The sequence below is a fragment of the Mus caroli genome, unplaced genomic scaffold (genome assembly GCF_978045245.1).
Source record: "Mus caroli unplaced genomic scaffold, Mus_caroli_1 scaffold_7, whole genome shotgun sequence".
Lineage (NCBI taxonomy): Eukaryota > Metazoa > Chordata > Mammalia > Rodentia > Muridae > Mus > Mus caroli.
Window position 1 is genome coordinate 17406941 of NW_028227262.1, and position 7052 is coordinate 17413992.

Sequence of the window (7052 nt, forward strand, 5' to 3'; positions counted from 1 at the left end):
CAAACTTAATCCGGAGTGGGTAATAGATGACACAGCCCCATAAACGCACCAAGCAAATGCCATATGATCAAAGAGCAAGGAACAAAGATAAAGGTCTCTGAGGAACTTGTTTCACACATGACATTTTTCCTGGACTTTCAGACAAAAAGCTCATGTGCAAATGTGTATTGTTAGAGCCACACAACAGGCAGGTTTTCCTTTTTATCCATATCAAACTACTAGGGAGTAGAGTAGGTTTAGGATAAAGAAATCATACATTTTATGATCATAACATCTTCATATATATTTGATAAGGCTTTAGAATATGTGATACACACACACATAAACACACACACACATACTCACACACACACACACAGACACACACACACACACACATATATATATATATATATATATATATATATATATGAGAATATGTGTATTAATACTAACACAGATGTATGTCCTAAAAAGGGGGAAGGTGTTCATTATGGTGACATGGTTCAATACTCTTTATATGATGTAAAGAAAGGGGATATTTGGGATAGCACTGGAAATGTAAATGAAGAAAATACCGAATTAAAAATATTTATATAAAAAAAAGATTTAAAAAAAAACGAAAGCTATAGTTCTGTTTAAGGCATTAAAAACACCCTCAGATCTGTTATATTTCCTGCCTCAGGTGTGCCTGTTGAGGTCACAGATGATATTGTTCTTTAATTATACATCAATATCTTTCACACGTTGATGAAATTGAGAAGGTCAGTGAAATGTCCTGACCTGAGTGATATTTGGAAGGATCAACAGATAAGTTCCAATTTTCAAAGAATCAAGGAGAATTCTGACACTAAAAGCATGTCAACATTTAGTACTAGCTAGCTCATTGCATGTTTCCTGACTGGTCCTTTTCAGGGAAAACCTCGACAGGACAACTTATCTTCAGGCTCCTTTGGTATGTAGATTTTATGGAGGTTGAAACCCATAGTGTGTTTGTGAATAGTGAGTCCTGATTATTGTAAGAAAACTCTGCTTCTCAAAAATTCCACTAAAACTGGAAAAAAGTTTAATTTTAGCATAATGAAAAGTTTTTGGTGAACTGCAAATAAAATTACCTTAGAGTACAGGTTTAGTTATACTACAGATGTTACCACGATACTGGCCATTACTTAAGGGTCACATAGAGTATGTAGGATGCATAGTCCATCGAAGAGGGAAACTTTTTACATGATTCTCTAGAATCAGTTCAAAAGATCTGAGTGACATTCACAGGCATAGCACAGAACCTTGTGTCACACAATGCCCAATTTTGGAAATATAGGTTTATCTGGCTCTCTCTAACTTCCTTCCACTGAATGAGGGCAAAAATGAAACATATAATTTACTAAAGCTGAGGAGCACACAGAAGTTTCAACAGATATCCTGAGTTAAGAGTTGTTAAAATTAATTTTTCTGAGAAAAGAATGAGAAAGAAATGTTGAGACATAACATACCACCCAGAAAGTGCCCAATTTCTTCTGATCTCAGAAGCTAAGCTGTGTCGGGCCTGGTTAGTACTTGGATGGGAGACATAACAATAAAGGCAGGATTTATTTTAAGTAAAAAATACTAGACAGAAAAGAAAATCATTTGGAAACAAAGCATCTGTTGATGAAATTTTGAAAGAAAAATAAACAAAATATTGAAAAGTATAACATAGGCTTGACGAGCCAATATTTGGATATACTTAATCTGAAGATAAATCTTAAAGCTTTCTCTTAGGATCTTTGAAAAATGTCTGAGAATAAGATGATATATGAAAATCAAGGACTGAGTCATAATAAAAAGAAAAATTACATATATATATTCACATGCAGTGCTCTCAGTAAGCATAGCCCATTCTACATCGGTGTTCTTCTCTGAGGCCTATTTATACTTGGCAAACCTGCCAATGAACCTTAGTTCATAGAAACAAAAAGAAGCTGTAGGACAACACCAGAAGATTGTTGTTTGTGGTGTTCATTTTCTTAGTAGAGAATCCTTAATCACAAGTTCTTTTATGTGTTTGCTTTAGCAGAATATCCTTGCTCCTGTGCCCGCTTCAGTGAAGCATTTCTTCAGGACAACTCTGCTTTAGTCTTTGACTTAACACTGTAGGAAAACACTCCTTAATGTGATTGCCCTAGCAAAGTGACATCCAACACACCTGACTCTGTGAAGATCTCTTAAGTTTATACTTCAAAAAAAAGTGAAATATGAAATATATATGTTAGTAGGAAACCAGAAACATTTAGTGCATTGTAAGCCAGATAGTGTTCTAATTCATACTGAAAGTTTTCTATGGCAACTGAAAGCAAACGAGGAAGAATGGCGGAGAATAGCCGTGTTTTAAAGCTTTAGAGAAGACTCATCCCTCCAAAAGAGAGAGAAGAAGCAATGAGTTACTGGTGTGCAAATGATTATATTGCCATAGAACTGAAGAAAGAATCGTGTGGAGTATCTAGAAAAGTAGTTAGAAGAAATGTGTATTCTGGAATAATATATATAATTTTGAAAATCAATGAAACAAAGATCATTGGGGAAATACTACTGACCTATATGATGGAACATAATTTGGCTTGTTGATCATGGTGATCACAGAATTTTTTTAAAGTCCAGTGTCTCAGACAGTATCTATATTTGGAGGCTCAGCAGCCAACACAGGAACTTTTCTAGTGATACCTTACAATGCTAAAGGTAGATTCATCATAAGACACACCTAAAACATTTTTAGGCATAGACCCAAAAAACTTTGTACTTTCTAATAGAGATAAACACCCATGTGCATTTCTGCCATCTTACAAAAGCTGGAAATGAAAAAGTAAGTGTGCATTAGTTGCTGAATGAGTAATGAGAATGCGGTGCATACACACAATAGAAATTTATTCAGAACTAATAAAAAAGAAGTATGAAATTTGCAATAAAGAAATATTACTGATAAAGCATACTGAGTGAAATAACCCAGACCAAGGTGTCAAATGTCATCTTTGCTCTCTTAAAGTGTTCATGACTTCAAATTGATTGGTGTATTTAAGTTGCAATATGTGGAGAGAGTAGGAAGCTAGAAAGGAGATGTATTTGAGTGGACATATATAAAATGAAATTGGGGGCACATGTAACATTTTTAGTATTTGAAATCGACATGACATCTAATTTTTTTTTATCATTACCACGACTATTCCCTTACAGACATTATCTCAAGATCCTCAACATGTCCCTTTCCAAAAATCATGTCCTCACATTATTATAATTTTATACTCCACTAAGTTTAATTCCCATTGCCTGTATTCTAGTTGATGTGAGGCCATCCAATAGACAATAGGCAACTTACCAGTAACTACCCTACTCAAGAAAACTAATATTCCCACACAAAAGCAGCTGTCATGTAACAACGGGCACTCCAGTAAAGATGGAACATTGGAATAATTCCCCTATCATTTGGGACTGGGATTATCTTGACCAAGTCTTCTGCAGTTAACCACTATGTGTTCAGTGGATACTAAGGATTTAGTTTAGAGTGATTTTTTGCTTTTAGCTTTAAATACTCTAGTCAGCTTACCAGTCTCCAGCTGATATTTTTGCAGACATTGTCACATGACAACTCTGATGTAGTTCAGGTCTGGATATCAAAATAATAGAAAGATGTGAACTTAAGGAAAGGAATTTTAAGGGGGGGGGACTTCAGGGTGGTGGGAGAAAATATGAGAGAGTGATAAGTGAGCATGGTTAGAGGCATTATATAAATGAATCAAAAATTTAGAGAACGCATGTTAACTGCTAAAATGTAAAAGAAAATAAGCAATTAATAACCAGTAAAACTAAATTGACCTAAATTAAGGAAGGGGTATTCGAAGAAAACAGCCCCATTGTTGTACCAAGCAAACTCCACAAGATCAATAAAAAAAGACATGAAGATAAAGGTCTCTGAGGAACTTGGTTCACACACCACATTTTTCCTCGACTTGCAGACACAAAGATAAAGTGAAAGTCTGTATTGTTCTTACCACTGAAAGTAGAGCTCTTCCTTTGCATTCATACAAAAATAATAGTGAGTAGAGTAGGTTTAGGAAAAAGAAATCATGCATTTGAGTTCATAACATCTTTATATATACTTGATATGACTTTAGAATACATTATATATACAAGTATATATATACATATTAATATATGCATGAATATACATATTAATATGGGTGTGTACTATAAAAAGATGGGAAGGTGTGAGTTAGGGTGACATGGTTGAACATTTTTCATATGAGATAAATAAAGCTACAGTTCTGCTTAATGCATTAAACACACCCTCAGCTCTTCTATATTTCCTGCCTCAGTTGTGACTGTCACAGATGATATTTTTCTTTAATGATACACCAATCTCTTTCACACATTGTTGAAAATGAAAAGGTCAAGGAAATGGCCTGAGCTGAGTGGCACTTGGAAGAATCAACAGATATGTTCCCATTTTCAAAGAATCAAGGAAAAGGCTGACTCTAAAAGCATGTCAACACTCAGTATTAGCTAGCTCATTGCATGATTCTTGTCTGTGGTCCTTTTCTGTGACAACCAACCTTGGCAAGACAACTTATCTTCAGGCTCCCTGTTTATGTAGTTTTTATGGAAGTTGGAGCCTATGATGTGTTGATGAATAGAGAGTCCTGTCTATTGTAACTATACTCTGCTTCTCATAAATGCTATAAGAATTGGAAAAACAGTTTGTTTTTAGCGTAAGCAGCAGTTATTAGTGAACTACAAGTAACATTCACTGTACTCTAGTACATGGCTAATTACCTGGTAATTATTTTTTGACACAGGCCATTGTTTAAGAATCACATATCATGTAATATACATAGTCCATCAAAGAGGGAGTATTTCAACAAGATTCTCTACAATCAGGTAGTAAAGACCTGACTGACATTCACAAGCATAGAACAGACCCTGGGGACCCACAATGCACAAGTGCCACAAATATACGTTTATCTGTTATGTGGCTCCTTCTATATTCCCTCTAAGAAAGCAGGACAAAAATGCCACATAACCTCTACTAAACCTAAGGAACACATAAAAAATTTTACAAAATTCCAAGTTCAGTATTGTTAAAATTAATATCTTACAAGAAAAGAATTAGAAAGAAATGTTGAGACATAAAAATAAAAGCAATATTTCATTTAAGTAAGAAAAATTAAGCACAAAAGAAAATCTTTCAGAAAGAACACACCTGTTAAATAATTTTTTAAAATTTTTAATATTTTTTATTACATATTTTCCTCAATTACATTTCCAATGCAATCCCAAAAGTCCCCCATACCCTCCCCCCCACTTCCCTACACACACATTCCCATTTTTTGGCCCTGGCATTCCCCTGTACTGGGGCATATAAAGTTTGCAAGTCCAATGGGCCTCTCTTTCCAGTGATGGCCTACTAGGCCTTCTTTTGATACATATGCAGCTAGAGTCAAGAACTCCGGGGTACTGGTTAGTTCATAATGTTGTTCCACATATAGGGTTGCAAATCCCTTTAGCTCCTTGGGTACTTTCTCTAGCTACTCCATTGGGAGCCCTGTTATCCATCCAATAGCTAACTGTGAGCATCCACTTCTGTGTTTGCTAGGCCCCGGCATAGTGTCACAAGAGACAGTTATATCAGGGTCGTTTCAGCAAAATCTTGCTAGTGTATGCAATGATGTCAGCATTTGGAAACTGATTATTGGATGGATCCCTAGATATGGCAGTCTCTAGATGGTCCATCCTTTCGTGACAGCTCCAAACTTTGTCTCTGTAACTCCTTCCATGGGTGTTTTGTTCCCAATTCTAAGAAGGGGCACAGTGTCCACACTTTGGTCTTCATTCTTCTTGAGTTTCATGCGTTTAGCAAATTGTATCTCATATCTTGGGTATCCTAAGTTTTGGGCTAATATCCACTTATCAGTGAGTACATATTGTGTGAGTTCCTTTGTGATTGGGTTACCTTACTCAGGATGATGCCCTCCAGGCCCATCCATTTGCTTAGGAATTTCATAAATTCATTCTTTTTAATAGCTGAGTAGTACTCCATTGTGTAAATGTACCACATTTTGTGTATGCATTCCTCTGTTGAGGGGAATCTGGGTTCTTTCCAGTTTCTGGCTATTATAAATAAGGCTGCTATGAACATAGTGGAGCATGTGTCCTTCTTACTGGTTGGAATATCTTCTGGATATATGCACAGGAGAGGTATTGCAGGATCCTCCAGTAGTACTATATCCAGTTTTCTGAGGAACTGCCATACTGATTTCCAGAGTGGTTGTACAACCTTTCAATCCCACCAACAATTGAAGGAGTGTTCCTGTTTCTCCACATTATCACCAGCATCTGTTGTCATCTGAATATTTCATCTTAGCTATTCTGACTGGTGTGAAGTAGAATCTCAGGTTTGTTTTGATTTGCATTTCCCTGATGATTAAGGATGTTGAACAATTTTTCAGGTGCTTCTCAGCCATTCGGTATTCCTCAGGTGAGAAATCTTTGTTTGGTTCTGAGCCCCATTTTTTAATGGGGTTATTTGATTTTTCTGGAGTCCACCTTCTTGAGTTCTTTATATATATTGCATATTAGTCCCCTATCTGCTTTAGGTTAGGTAAAGATCCTTTCCCAATCTGTTGGTGGCCTTTTTGTCTTATTAACGATGCTTTTTGCCTTGAAGAAGCTTTGCAATTTTATTAGGTCCCATTTGTAGATTCTCGATCTTACAGCAGAATCCATTGCTGTTCTATTCAGGAATTTCCCCCCTGTACCCATGTCTTCGAGGGTTTTCCCTACTTTCTCCTCTATAAGTTTCAGTGTCTCTGGTTTTATGTGGAGTTCCTTAATCCACTTAGATTTGACCTTAGTACAAGCAGATAGGAAAGGATCAATTCACATTCTTCTACATGATAACAGCCAATTGTGCCAGCACAATTTGTTGAAGATGCTGTCTTTTTTTCCACTGGATGTTTTTTTGCTCCCTTGTCAAAGATCAAGTGACCATAGGTGTGTGGGTTCATTTCTGGGTCTTGAATTCTATTCCATGGCCTACTTGTCTG